Source organism: Giraffa tippelskirchi, chromosome 6 (genome assembly GCF_054371585.1).
Source record: "Giraffa tippelskirchi isolate mGirTip1 chromosome 6, T2T-mGirTip1v1.2.pri, whole genome shotgun sequence".
NCBI lineage: Eukaryota > Metazoa > Chordata > Mammalia > Artiodactyla > Giraffidae > Giraffa > Giraffa tippelskirchi.
In genome coordinates this window covers 84,754,358-84,768,774 of record NC_137280.1, presented here as the reverse complement: position 1 = coordinate 84,768,774, position 14,417 = coordinate 84,754,358, and positions in this window count along the sequence as shown.

Below are 14,417 nucleotides of genomic sequence, written 5' to 3'. Positions count from 1 at the left end.
TCTTCCCTGCTGAACACCAGGCTTTCTCTAGTTGTGGGGGTGGGGAGCTTTGCTTCTCACTGCGAGGGCTTCTCTCGCTGCGGAGCACAGGCTCCAGGCTTCAGTAGTTGCGGTGCGTGGGCTCAGTAGTTACGGCTCTCGGCTCTGGAGCACAGGCTCAGCAGTTGTGGTGCTCAGGCTTAGCTGTTCCCTGCTCAGTAGTTGTGGCATATGGGCTTAATTGCTCTGCGGCATGTGGAATCTCTCCGGACCAGGACTTGAACCCATGTCCCCTGCATTGGCAGGTGGATCCTGATCCACTGGACCACTAGGGAAATCCTAAAATAATGCCTTTTCAATCACACCTGCATTTCAGGTACTGAGATGACTTCTGGAAAGCACCTGAGGATGAGGGCTGGTTGCCCGGAAAATGAACCACGTGATTAGAGAGTTGGATCTTTCAGTTCCACGCCCTTTGATCTCCAGGGAGAGCAGGACTGGAGATTGATACTGAATCACTAAAAACCAACGATTAGTCAATCGTGCCTGTGTCATGAAGCCTCCATGGAAACCCAGGAGGGCAGGGCTCAGAGAGCTCCTGGGTTGGTGAACACGTGGAGGTGCTGGAAGGGTGACATGTCTGGAGAGAGCATGGAAGCTCCATGCACCTTCCTACAAAACTTGCCCTGTGCATCTCCTCTGTCTGTCTGTCCCTGAGTCCTATACTTTATTAAAAACAAACAAACAAACAAACAAAAAAAACCAGTAACAACAAGGAATGTTCTTTCCTGAGTTCTATGAGCCATTCTAGCAAATTGTAGAAGCCAAGAAAGGGATCTTTGACACCCATGGTGTATAACTGGTCTTTCAGAAGTCCTGGAGGCCTGGCCTTGGCCCTGGCATGGAAAGTGGGGACAGTCTTGTGGGACTGAGTGCTGCACTGTGGGGTTTACACTAACTCTGGGGAGTTACTGTTGAATCATACCGAGGACGGACTGGTGGTGGCCAAGGGGAAGGGGGTTGGGGGTGGTGTGGAACAGGAGGTTGAGGTTAGCAGATGTAAACTTTTTAAAAACATGTATTTATTTATTTGGCTGCGCCAGGTCTCAGCTGTGGCATGTAAGGTCTTCTTTTATTTTTTCCAGTTGCAGCATGTGGGATCTAGCTCCCCAATCAGAGATCGATTCTGGGCCCCCTGAATTAGAAGCATGATGTCTTAGCCACTGGACCACCAGGGAGGTCCCGGATGTAAACTTGCATTTATAAGATGGATAAACAATAAAATCCTACTCTACAGCACAGGGAACCATGTTCAATATCCTATGATAAACCATAATGGAAAAGAATGTTTTAAAATGTGCGTATGTTCCCTGCTGGCTCAGCAGTAAAGAATCTGCCTGCAGGAGACACAGGTTCGATCCCTTCATTGGGAAGATCCCCTGGAGAAGGAAATGGCAATCCATTCCAGTATTCTTGCCTGAAAAATCCCATGGACAGAGGATCCTGGTGGGCTACAGCCCAGAGGGTCACAAAGAGTCAGACACAGCTGAGGGAGCACACACACATGTTTAACTGAATAACTTAGCTGTACAGTAGCAATTAACACAACATTGTAAATCAACTATACTTCAATAAAAATACAATAAATAAAAACACAGCTCACTTCTTAAACAATAATAGTGAAAGAAAAGGAATTGTTAGTGTGGAAAACCCATATGTTTGGTGTCAGAAGTGCTGTGTGAGTAGAGGGCAGAAAACAGGAGTTTTCTTTTAGGTCCTGAGGGACTTTGAGGGGGTAATGGTTGTGTTCACTATCTTGACTGTGGTTATAGTTCCACGGGCAGGTATATATATCAAAACTTGGCTAGTTAAGGGCTTCCCTGGTTGTCCAGTGGTAAAGAATCTGCCTGCCAATGCAGGAGACACGATATGATCATAATTTGGTCCAGTAAGATCCCACTCGCTGTGGGGCAACTGAGTCCATGCACCACAACTACTGAGCCTGTGTTCTAGAGCCTGGGAGCCGCAGCTACTGAGCCCGCATGCCCTAGAGCCCGCGCTCTGCAACAAGAGAAGCTGCTGCAGTGAGAAGCCCATGCACCACAACAAAGAGTAGCCCCCACTCACTGCAGCTAGAGAAAAGTCCTCAAAGCAACAAAGATCCAGTGCAGCAAAAAACTTAATTAAAATTTTAAATCGCTAATTTAAACAAAAATAGCTAAATACTTCATATACGTGCAGTGTGTCAGGTATACCACAATCAATCTGCTTATAAAAATAGAAGCATACTTTTTTAGATGTTTAGAATGCACATAATTTTATTTGTTGCTGTTTCATTTTCTGCTTATGTTTTTAAAATTATTTTCATATAATTTTTAAAGGTTATAATCTGTTTAGTTATTAGAAAATGTTAGCTATGTTCTGTTACATTTTTAAAACATGTAACAGTTCTCTGGTGGTCCGATAGTTAAGACTCTACACTTCTACCACACTTCTACTACAGGTGGCGTGGGTTTGATTCCTGGTCAGGGAACTAAGAGCCCACGTGCTGCACAGTCACAGTTAAAAATAAAAATTGAAAATACATTAAAAATGGAGATGCAGGAGAATGGGATGCAAGGCCAAGACTTTGCAAGGAAGCAGAAGCATCTCAGAGCTAGCAGGACAAAGGGGTCTGCAGTGTACATTTGGACTCCGTCCACTTTGGGTTTGGGAAAATCCAGCTGTCCCAGATGCTCCTCTGAGCACAGAAATGTCATACACGGTCCTGTCGACAGGAAGGAGCTCCTGCCCACTCCAAGTAGCATGAGGAAATGGTGAGGGGACATGTCCAGTTGCCATCTTGGGGTGGAGGGACCCAGAAATCAAACCAGGCTCCTCTCCTGGCCCAACAGGGTCCATCCCATCTTCCCGGAGCTGGGAGGGCGGTGATGGGCAGGCAGTCCCCAGGCAGGCCACATCTGGCCCATCAGTTCTCAGGTCAGCTGTGGCAGAATCCACGTGGCCTTGAGGGCCTGCAGGGATGTCACCTGCACTTCTGAGCACCCGTTGCTGCCTCACTGCTCCAGACTTGACAGCAGGAACGTCTGGTTGGATGTCCCCAGAATCATTTCCTGGAAACCCCAGTTTGCTGGGTTTTCTTCTTCAGAGCAAAAGACACACCCTTCATCATCATCAGATGCTAGACTATCTCCCTTGGGGCCTGAACACAGCCACATTGTCACTGGGGTAGACCCCTGGCATCCCCTTGCAGGTCACCTGTGGCAGGGTGCATACTGATGTACTTACTGTCTGTACCCCTGCGGCTCCTTCTCAACTTTCAGGTACTGTCCAGGTGCTTTAGCATTGTTGTGGGTTCATTAACAAGATGGCATCAGTCAGGCTCTCTCGCCCCACACTCTCACACACTCTTGCCCCCTGTTTTGTAAACAATGACTTTGCATGATAATGTCGTGGCTGAGATCACTTACAGCACTGCACGCACGCACGTGGCAAAAGGTACTCGCTTGGTCACGAGCTACTTTGTGTGGTATGCCTGTATGAACTTCATCATGAAAGCCCTGGCTGCTGCTGCACTGGGGCTGCACTGGAGCAACATCGGGCTATGTTATATGAGGTTATGTTATGGCTACATTGTAGCTACATTATGGTTACGCTGACCCGGGTTCGATTCCTAGGTTGGGAAGATTCCCTGGAGAAGGAAATGGCAACCCACTCTAGTATCCTTGCCTGGAGAATCCCATGGACAGAGGAGCCTGGCGGGCTACAGTCCATGGGATGGCAAGAGTCGGACACAACTTAGCGACTAAACCACCACCACCATGGTTATGTGGCAGCTGCTGCGTCAGCCAGGAGAGAGGCTGTGTTATGGCTGCCATGCCATGTCTGCAGTTTCTACGGCTCCTCAAGTCTCCTTCCAGCCTCTTAGCTTGTGCCTTGCCTACCCTGGGTTCAGCGAATAGTGTGACCATCAAGACAACTGGCGTCATGAACAGGATCAGCAATAAAGTTGCTAAGCCCCTCCTGGGGGATTCTCCCAACCAGGTGACTATGCCTCCGAATGAGTCCCCGTAACATGTGCTGTGTGCATCTGCCCACCTGACCTGGGGGCTGTCTAGACCCATTTACATCACCCAGGGCTATACATCTTCAGGAAGACCGCCATGCAGGAGCACTACTTCTGTCCTGGGAGGAGTTGAAGGTACCACCTGCAGCCCTTCTTACCAGCACCAGAGCCCTCGGCATGGCCCAGGGTCAAACTCCTCTAGGCACTGGCATCTAGGTGGTCGGCACCTTTTTCTGTCCCCTGGACTTTAACCTGGTCTTAATCAGTCACTCTTGAGAGCTCCTGAGAAGTGAGAGCGGGAACCCGCCTCAGATGGCATCCCTGCTCTGAAGTTTGATGGAGAAGAAAACTGAAGGCCAGACTATTCAGCCCCACATGGGCATCCTGGCTGGTTCTCCCTTCTGGGCAAACAGGCTGGAAATAAAAGTGCCACTGTGAATGCCCTGGCCCTGCCAGTCAGGCTGTTTCTGTCCTGGGGAAGATGCCAGCTCAGTGCCAGGAAAGTTCTGGACACACCCTGGGCCAGGAAGGAACTACGAGTCACCAGGCCACCAGCAGTTCCAAGTACCCACTCCTCTGTGGGTGGACTCACCCTGCTGTGCAGGAGACTAAGTCCGTAGGGGGCAGAGCCTGAGATAGCCCCTGGGCCAACAGCACCTCTGACGCAATCCCCAGTTGGGGGGACAGAGACACAGCCCCTTGGCTGAAGTGGGCAAGTACAGACAGCTTCCAGATGAGGTAGATGGGGCAGCCCCCAGGTGAGGTGGGGAGGTGTAGACAGCCCCCAGGTGAGGTAGACAGAGTAGACAGTTCCCCAGGTGAGGTGGACAGAAGAGATAGTTCCCCAGGTGAGGTGGACAGAGTAGACAGTTCCCCAGGTGAGGTGGACAGAATAGACAGTTCCCCAGGTGAGGTGGACAGGGGTAGACAGTCCCCAGGTGGGGTGAGGAGGTGTAGACAGCCTCCAGGTGAGGTGGGCAGGTGTAGACAGCCCCCAGGTGAGATGGGCAGGGGTAGACAGTCCCTAAGTGAGGTTAGACAGTCCCAGATGAGGTGAATATGTGCAGACAGTCCCTAGGTAAGGCAACTACTCCTTCCCATCTTCCCTTCTCTCATCAAGTACTGTGGACCCCACTTATCAGGCCAGAGAGCCAAGTGTTCAAAGATGCACCAGGTTAATCCAACCTTCAGCAGCTCACAATATTTAGGAAGATCTGTTTTGACAGGTGAGTTCCAGAACCTCGGAGAGCAGAGCTCACATCCCAGGGCACCAATGGGGACCAAAACCCAGATGTAAAGCCAGCCCAAGCCCAGCGTGTAGTCCATGGTCTGAAGAGGACACCTCTTCCCGTGGCGCGTTGGGAGGCTTCCCAGGTTTGACACAGACAGCCTGGGAGCAGGATGGACCAGCTCCCAAGAGGGCTGCTTTGCAGGAAACAGTTCATTGCTCTTTCGTGGAAACCTTCTGAGGCTCCCTCAGCATCCTGGCTCCCGAAGCCCATGGCCCACCCGACCCTGAACACTCAGCCTCCCACTGCCCTGTGAGCCAGATGGCTCAGGCTTGCCTCCTGCAGCTGGTCCTGCCTCACCCGCCTCGTCGCCAGTGGGTTTCAGCTACAGGGTTAGGCCTCACCCTGCTGCTGCCTCTATGTGCATGCGTCCTAAGTCACTTCAGTTGTGTCTGACTCTTTGCGACCCCAAGGACTGTAGCTTGCCAGGCTTCTCTGTCCACAAGATTCTCTGGGCAAGAAAACTGGAGTGGGTTGCCATGCCCTCCACCAGGGGATCTTCCCAATCCGGGGATCGAATTCACTTCTCTTACGTCTCCTGCATTGGCAGGCAAGTTCTTTACCACTAGTTCTTTACCACCCTGGGAAGGCCCTGCTACCTCTATCAGTTCAGTTCAGTTCAGTCGTTCAGTCGTGTCCGACTCTTTGCGACCCCATGAATCGCAGCACGCCAGGCCTCCCTGTCCATCACCAACTCCCGGAGTTCACCCAAACCCATGTCCATTGAGTCGGTGATGCCATCCAACCATCTCATCCTCTGTCATCCCCTCCTCCTCATGCCCCCAATCCTTCCCAGCATCAGGGTCTTTTCCAATGAGTCAACGCTTTGCATGAGGTGGCCAAAGTATTGGAGTTTCAGCTTCAACATCAGTCCTTCCAATGAACACCCAGGACTGATCTCCTTTAGGATGGACTGGTTGGATCTCCTTGCAGTCCAAGGGACTCTCAAGAGTCTTCTCCAACACCACAGTTCAAAACATCATTTGATGCTTTTGATGATGATGCTACCTCTATATAGAAATATAATTCACATCCTAGAAAGTTCACCCAACAGGAGAGCTACATTAAAATAATGAAATTAGAACATTCTCTAACATAAAAACAAACTCGAAATGGATTAAAGACCTAAATGTAAGACCAGATACTACAAAACTCCTAGAGGAAAATATAGGCACAACACTGTTTGACATAGATTGCAGCAAGATCTTTTTGGGCCTGTCTCCTAGAGTAATGGAAATGAAAACAAACATAAACAAAGCGGACCTAATTAAACTTAAAAGCTTTTGCACAACAAAGGAATCCATAAACAAAATGAAAAGACAACCAACAGAATGAGAGAAAATGTTTGCAAATGATGCGACCAACAAAGGATTGATCTTCAAACTACACAAACAGCTCATCAGTTCAGTTCAGTCGCTCAGTCAACTCTGACTCTTTGAGACCCCGTGGACTGCAGCACACCAGGCCTCCCTGTCCATCACCAACTCCCAGAGCTTGCTCAAACTCATGTCCATCGAGTTGGCGATGCCATCCCACCATCTCATCCTCTGTTGTCCCCTTTTCCTCTTGCCTTCAGTCTTTCCCAGCATCAGGGTCTTTTACAATGAGTCAGCTCCTTGCCTCAGCTGGCCAAAGTATTGGGGCTTCAGCTTCAGCATCAGTCCTTCCAGTGAATATTCAGGACTGATTTCCTTTAGGATTGACTGGTTTGATCTCCTTGGAGTCCAAACTCTCAAGCATCTTCTCCAAAACCACAGTTCAAAAGCATCATTTCTTCAGTACTCAGCTTTCTTTATGGTCCAACTCTCATGTCCATACATGACTACTGGAAAAACCATAGCTTTGACTATAGGGCCCTTTGTCGGCAAAGCAATGTTTCTGCTTTTTAATACACTGTCTAGGTTTGTCATAGCTTTACTTCCAAGGAGCAAGCGTCTTTTAATTTCATGGCTGCAGTCACCATCTGCAGTGATTTTGGAGCCCAAGAAATAAAGTCTGTCACTGTTTCCCTTGTTTCCCCATCTATTTGCCATGAAGTGAAGGGACCGGAATGCCATGATCTTCATTTTTTGAATGTTGAGTTTTAAGCCAGCTTTTTCACTCTCTTCTTTCACCTTCATCAAGAGGCTCTTTAGTTTCTCTTCACTTTCTTCCATAAAGGTGATGTCATCTGCATATCTGAGGTTATTGATATTTCTCCCAGCAGTCTTGATTCCAACTTGTGCTTCATCCAGCCTGGCATTTTGCATGATGTACTCTACATATGAGTTAAATAAGCAGGGTGACAATATACAGCCTTGACGTACTCCTTTCCCAATTTGGAACTAGTCCATTGTTTCACATCCGGTTCTAACTGTTGCTTCTTGACCTGCATACAGATTTCTCAGGAGGCAGGTCAGATGGTCTTGTATTCCCATCTCTTGAAGAATTTTCCACAGTTTGTTGTGATCCACACAGTCAAATCCACACAACTGCAGCAAGATCTTTTTGGGCCCATCTCCTAGAGTAATGGAAATGAAAACAAACATAAACAAAGGGGACCTAATTAAACTTAAACATTTTTGCACAGCAAAGGAAACCATAAACAAAATGAAAAGACAACCTATAGAGTGAGAGAAAATATTTGCAAACGATGTGACCAACAAGGGATTGATCTTCAAAATACACAAAGAGCTCATCAGTTCAATTCAGTTGCTCAGCCATCTCTGACTCTTTGTGACCCCATGGACTGCAGCACGCCAGGTTTCCCTGTCCATCAAAGGCTTTAGCGTAGTCAGTGAAGCAGAAGTAGATGTTTCTCTGGAGCTCTCCTGCTTTTTCGATGATCCAGCGGATGTTGGCAATTTGATCTCTGGCTCATCTGCCTTTTTTAAATCCAGCTTGAACATCTGGAAGTTCTCAGTTCATATACTGTTGAAGCCTAGCTTGGAGAATTTTGAGCATCACTTTGCTAGCGTGTGGGATGAGTGCAATTGTGCAGTAGTTTGAGCATTCTTTGGCATTGCCTTTCTTTGGGATTGGAGTGAAAACTGACCTTTTCCAGTCCTGCAGCCAATGCTGAGTTATCCAAATTTGCTGGCATATTGAGTGCAGCACTTTAACAGCATCATCTTTTAGGATTTGAAATAGCTCAGCTGGAATTCTGTCACCTCCACTAGCTTTGTTCATAGTGATGCTTCCTAAGGCCCACTTGACTTCGCACTTTAGGATGTCTGGCTCTAGTTGAGTGATCACACCACCATCATTATCTGGGTCGTGAAGATCTTTTTTGTACAGTTCTTCTGTGTATTCTTGCCACCTCTTCTTAATATCTTCTGCTTCTGTTAGGTCCATCTCATTTCTGTCCTTTATTGAGCCCATCTTTGCATGAAATGTTCCCTTCTTATCTCTAACTTTCTTGAAGAGATCTCTAGTCTTTCCCATTCTATTGTATTCCTCTATTTCTCTGCACTGATCACTGAGGAAGGCTTTCTTTTCTTCCTTGCTCTTCTTTGGAACTCTGCATTCACATGGGTATATCTTTCCTTTTCTCCTTTGCCTTTCACTTTTCTTCTTTTCTCAGCTATTTGTAAGGCCTCCTCAGACAACGATTTTGCCTTTTTGCATTTCTTTTTCTTGGGGATGATTTTGATCACTGCCACCTGTACAATGTCATGAACCTCCATCCATTGTTCTTCAGGCACTCTGTCTATCAGATCTAATCCCTTGAATCTATTTGTCACTTCCACTGGATATTCATAAGGGATTTGATTTAGGTCATACCTGAATGGTCTAGTGGCTTTCCCTATTTCTTCAGTTTAAGTCTGAATTTGGCAATAAGGAGTTCATGATCTGAGCCACAGTCAGCTCCTGGTCTTTTTTTTTTTTTTTTGCTGACTGTATAGAGCTTCTCCATCTTTGGCTGCAAAGCATATAATCAATCTGATTTCGGTATTGACCATCTGGTGATTTCCATGTTTAGAGTCGTGTCTTGTGTTGTTGGAAGAGGGTGTGTGCTATGAGCAGTGCATTCTCTTGGCAAAACTCTGTTGGCCTTTGCCTTGATTCATTTTGTACTCCAAGGCCAAACTTCCTGTTACTCCAGGGATCTCGACTTCCTACTTTTGCATTCCAGTCCCCTATGATGAAAAGGACATCTTTTTTGATGTTAGTTCTAGGTCTTGTAGGTCTTCATAGAACCGTTCATCTTCAGCTTCTTTGACATTAGTGGTTGGGGCATAGACTTAGATTACTGTGATATTGAATGGTTTGCCTTGGAAATGAACAGAGATCATTCTGTCATTTTTGAGATTGCACCCAAGTACTGCATTTCAGACTCCTTTGTTGACTATAAGAGCTACACCATTTCTTCTAAGGGATTCTAAGGGATTTCTTCTAAGGGATATCTGCAGTAGTAGATATAATGGTTATCTGAATTAAATTCACCCATTCCAGTCCATTTTAGTTCACTGATTCCTAAAATGCTGACGTTCATTCTTGCCATCTCCTGTGTGACCACTTCCATTTTACCTTGATTCGTGGACCTAATATTCCAGGTTCCTATGAAATATTGTTCTTGACAACACTGGACTTTACTTCCATCACCCGTCACTCCCACAACTGGGTATTGTTTTCACTTTGGCTCAGCCTCTTCATTCTTTCTGGAGCTATTTCTCCTCTTCTCCAGTAGCATATTGGGCATCTACTGACCTGGGGAGTCCATTGTTCAGTGTCATATCTTTTTCCTTTTTCATACAAACCAATCAGAAAATGGGCAGGAGATCTAAACATACATTTCTCCAAAAAAGACATACAGATGGCCAAAAGGCACATGAAAAGATGCTTGACATTGCTAATTATTATAGAAATACAAATCAAAACCACAGTGAGTTATCACCTCACACTGATCAGAATGGACATCTTCACAAAACCTACAAATAATAAATGCTGGAGATGCTGTAGAGGAAAAGGAACACTCTACACTATTGGTAGGAATGTAAATTGGTGCACCCATTATGGAGAACAGTATGAGGTTCCTTAAAAAACTAAAAATAGAGCTACTGTGCGATCTAGCAATCCCATTCCTTGGCACATGTCTGTAGAAAACCGTAATTTGAAAAGATACATGGACTCCAATGTTCATAGCAGCATTATTTCCAATAGCCAAGACATGGAAGCAACCGAAATGTCCATCAACTGATGAATGGATAAAGAAGATATGGTTTAGTTATGCAATGGAGTATAACTCAGCCATAGAAAATAATGAAACAATGTCATTTGCCACAATATGGATGAATCTAGAGATTATCATACTAAATGACGTCAGGCAAAGACAAATATCATACGATATTGCTTACATGTGGAATCTTTTAAAAATGATACAGGACTTCCCTGGTGGTCTATTGATGTAGAACCCACCTGCCAATGCAGGGGACATGGATTTGATCCCTGGTCCAGAAAGATTTCACATGCCACAGGGTAACTAAGCCCTTGCGCCACAGCTTCTGAGCCTGTGCCCTAGAGCCCGAAAGCAGCAATAACTGAAGCCTGAGCACCTAGAGTCCATGCTCCACAACCAGAGAAGCCCCCGCAGTGAGAAGCCCAAGCACCACAATGAAGAGCAGCCCACTCTCATCACAACTAGAGAAAGACTGCCAGCAGCAAGGAAGACCCGAAAATCAATAAATAAAAAGTTAAAAAATGATACAAATGAACTGATGTACAAAACAAGTACAGTAGATTCACAGACATAGAAAACAAACCTATAGTTACTAAAGGGGAAAGGGAAGAGGGAGTTTGGAATTAACATATACACACTGCTTCTGCTGCTGCTGCTGCTGCTAAGTCGCTTCAGTCGTGTCCAACTCTGTGCAACCCCGTAGACGGCAGCCCACCAGGCTCCGCCGTCCCTGGGATTCTCCAGGTAAGAACACTGGAGTGGGATGCCATTTCCTTCTCCAATGCATGAAAGTGAAAAGTGAAAGGGAAGTCGCTCAGTCGTGTCTGACTTGTAGTGACCCCATGGACTGCAGCCTACCAGGCTCCTCCGTCCATGGGATTTTCCAGGCAAGAGTACTGGATTGGGGTGCCATTGCCTTCTCCGAACATACACGCACTACTATACATAAAATAAATAACCAACAAGTACATACTGTGTAGTACAGGGAAGTATACTCAATATTTTATAATAACCTATAAAAGGAAAGAATCTGAAAAAAAAAAGAAAAAGATACATGTGTGTATGTAAAACTGAGTCACTTTTCTGTACACCTAACACAACATTGTGAATCTACTAAACTTCAACAAAAATAAACATTTTTAATTAAACTTTTTATTTTGTATTGGAGTATATCCAATTAATGGGCTTCCCTTGTGGCTCAGCTGGTAAAGAATACGCCTGCAATGCAGGAGACCTGGATTCGATCCCTGGGTTGGGAAGATCCCCTGGAGAAGGGAACAGCTACCCATTCCAGTATTCTGGCCTGGAGAATTCCATGGACTGTATAGTCCATAGGGTCGCAAAGAGTCAGACATGACTAAGCACACACACATAGCCAACTAACAATGTTGTGATAGTTTCAGGTGGACAGCAAAGGGACTCAGCCATCTCTACACATGTATCCATTCTCCCCCAAATCTCCTCCCATCCAGACTGCCACATAACATTGAGCAGAGTTCCTTGTGCTATACAGTAGGTCCTTGTTGGTTATCTATTTATTTTTTAAACTTTCAAGCTTGTATTGGGGTACAGCTGATTAACAAACAATGTTGTGACAGTTTCAGGCAAATGGCAAAGGGACTCAGCCATACATATACATGCATCCATTTTCCCCCAAGGTCCCCTCCCATCCAGGTTGCCATATGACATTGAGCAGAGTTCCATGTGCTATAGAGTAGGTCCTTGTAATAAAAATTTTTCAAAGAGGAAGTTCACTTATTCCAAATGTACAATTCAATGGGTTTTTATATTTTACAGAGTTATGCAATCATCACCTTAATCTACTTTCAGGACATCTCCATCATCTCAAAAGGAGACCCTTGTCCCTGTCATTCACTCTCCAATCCCGCCACAGCCCCTGGCAACCACTAATCTGTTGTCTCTATAGACTTGCCTGCTCTGAATATTTCGTGTAAATGGAATCATGCAACTCATGGGCTCTGGGGCCTGGCTTCTCTCACTCAGCATCATGTTATCAAGATTCCTTTCCGAGGTACCCTTCAGAGCCTATCCAAGTTGGTGGAGTAAGCCAACCATGGTTATGCTGAGGACCCCAAGGAGCCCCACAAAGTCTCTGACATAAAAAAAGACCACCACCATCAATAACAGCATTAATAATAATAACGGTTTGAACTTCCCTGGCAGTCCAGTGGTTAAGACACCACCCTTCCTCTGTAGGAAGCATGGGGTTCAATCTCTGGTCAGGGAACTAAGATCCCATTTGCAGTATGGTGCAGCCAATAAATAAATACTAAAACCTGCCTAAATAATAATAACAATGGGAGGCCTTTGTGACTGTGGTTGAACCTCACGTACCGGGTATGAATCACGTCATTTTTCTTTCTTCTCATAACCACTTTGAGCGAGGTCGAATGTTATCCCCAGTCCTCAGATGAGGAGGCCATATCCGGGGGACCCCGGCAGCCCAGTGTCAAAACCAGGATCCCACCACCCTCCTCCCCCCACTCCCCTTAGCAACATGCCTCTCTTCAGCCCCCTGCTCACACGCTCAGCTTGGAAGGCTGTTCGCAGCAGCCTTTCATGGCCAATCTCTCCCTGGGAGTGTGGAAGCGTGCAACCCCCTGTACTCACAAGGGAGAAGGAAATGGCAGCCCACTCCATTCTTCTTGCCTGGGAACTCCCATGGACAGAGGAGCCTTGCGGGCTACAGTCCATGGGGTCGCAAAGAGTCGGACACGACTGAGTGACTAAGCACGTACTTGGAAGGATTTCCCAGGGTGGCAACCTTGAGTCTGGGCACAGGCAAAGAACTTGACTCTTTTGTTCTCATCAAAAAGAAAAGAAAGATAAACAAGGAGCTATTTTTCAGTTGGATGTACTAATCTGTGAGCCTCCTAATTTTTTTAATAATCTTCGACTGGTATTAGTACATGGACTAAACTTTGCATTTCATATTGTAGCTTAAGTCAGCTGATGATCATTCACTATACTATAATAGCATAACTCAGTTCCTAACTTAAATTTATACTGCTTCCATCAAGACACAAATCTCTAAGAGAAAAATCTCTTTTTTACCATGAAACCATAAAGGATCTGTTTTATAATATTGAGATTAATTTGCTGTTATGAAAATTTCATCAGTAAAAAAAAGTAAGTGCTGGGACTTCTCTGGTGGTCCAGTGATTAAGAATCCACCTTACAATGCAGGGGGCGGGGGTTCAGCCCCTGGTGGGGGAACTAAGATTCCACATGCCCACATGCTGCAACTAAACCCCACATGACACAGCAAAGATCCTGCATGCCTAAACTAAGACCCGATGCAGTCAAGTAAATAAATAGTAAGTGCTGTGAAAATCGGAGGGAAAAAGAGCTTGGCCACTGTGAGTGAGTTGAAGTGTGTCCTCCGGCCAAAAATTATATCCTAGTCCTAATTCTTGCCCTGGAACCCGTGAACACGATCTTCTTTGGAAATAGGGTCTTTGGTCTCAGGTGTCACCTGGATGCCTTGCTGTCGAAGGAGATGTAGGAAGACAGGAGATGCAGAGACATTTCTGAGGGCCGTGGGGGGTGGGAGGTGGAAAAGCGTCACAGGAAAGAGCTTGCGAACAAAGATCAGGATGTGCCCCAAATCACTTTTCCCCTGTGTGACTTCCCTCTGGTGATTTGATCACTGGCAATTAAAAAGGATAGCACATAAACGACCCTGAGGCTGGGAAAGATTGAAGGCAGAAAGAGAAGAGGGCGACAGAGGATGAGATGGTTGGATGGCATCACTGACTCAATGGACATGAGTTTGAGCAAGCTCTGGGAGATAGTGAAGGACAGGAAAGGCAGGGGTGCTACAGTTCGTGGGGTTGAAAAGAGTCAGACACGACTTAGCGACTGAACAACAACAAATTCGAAGGTCATCATGTAATTTGACAAG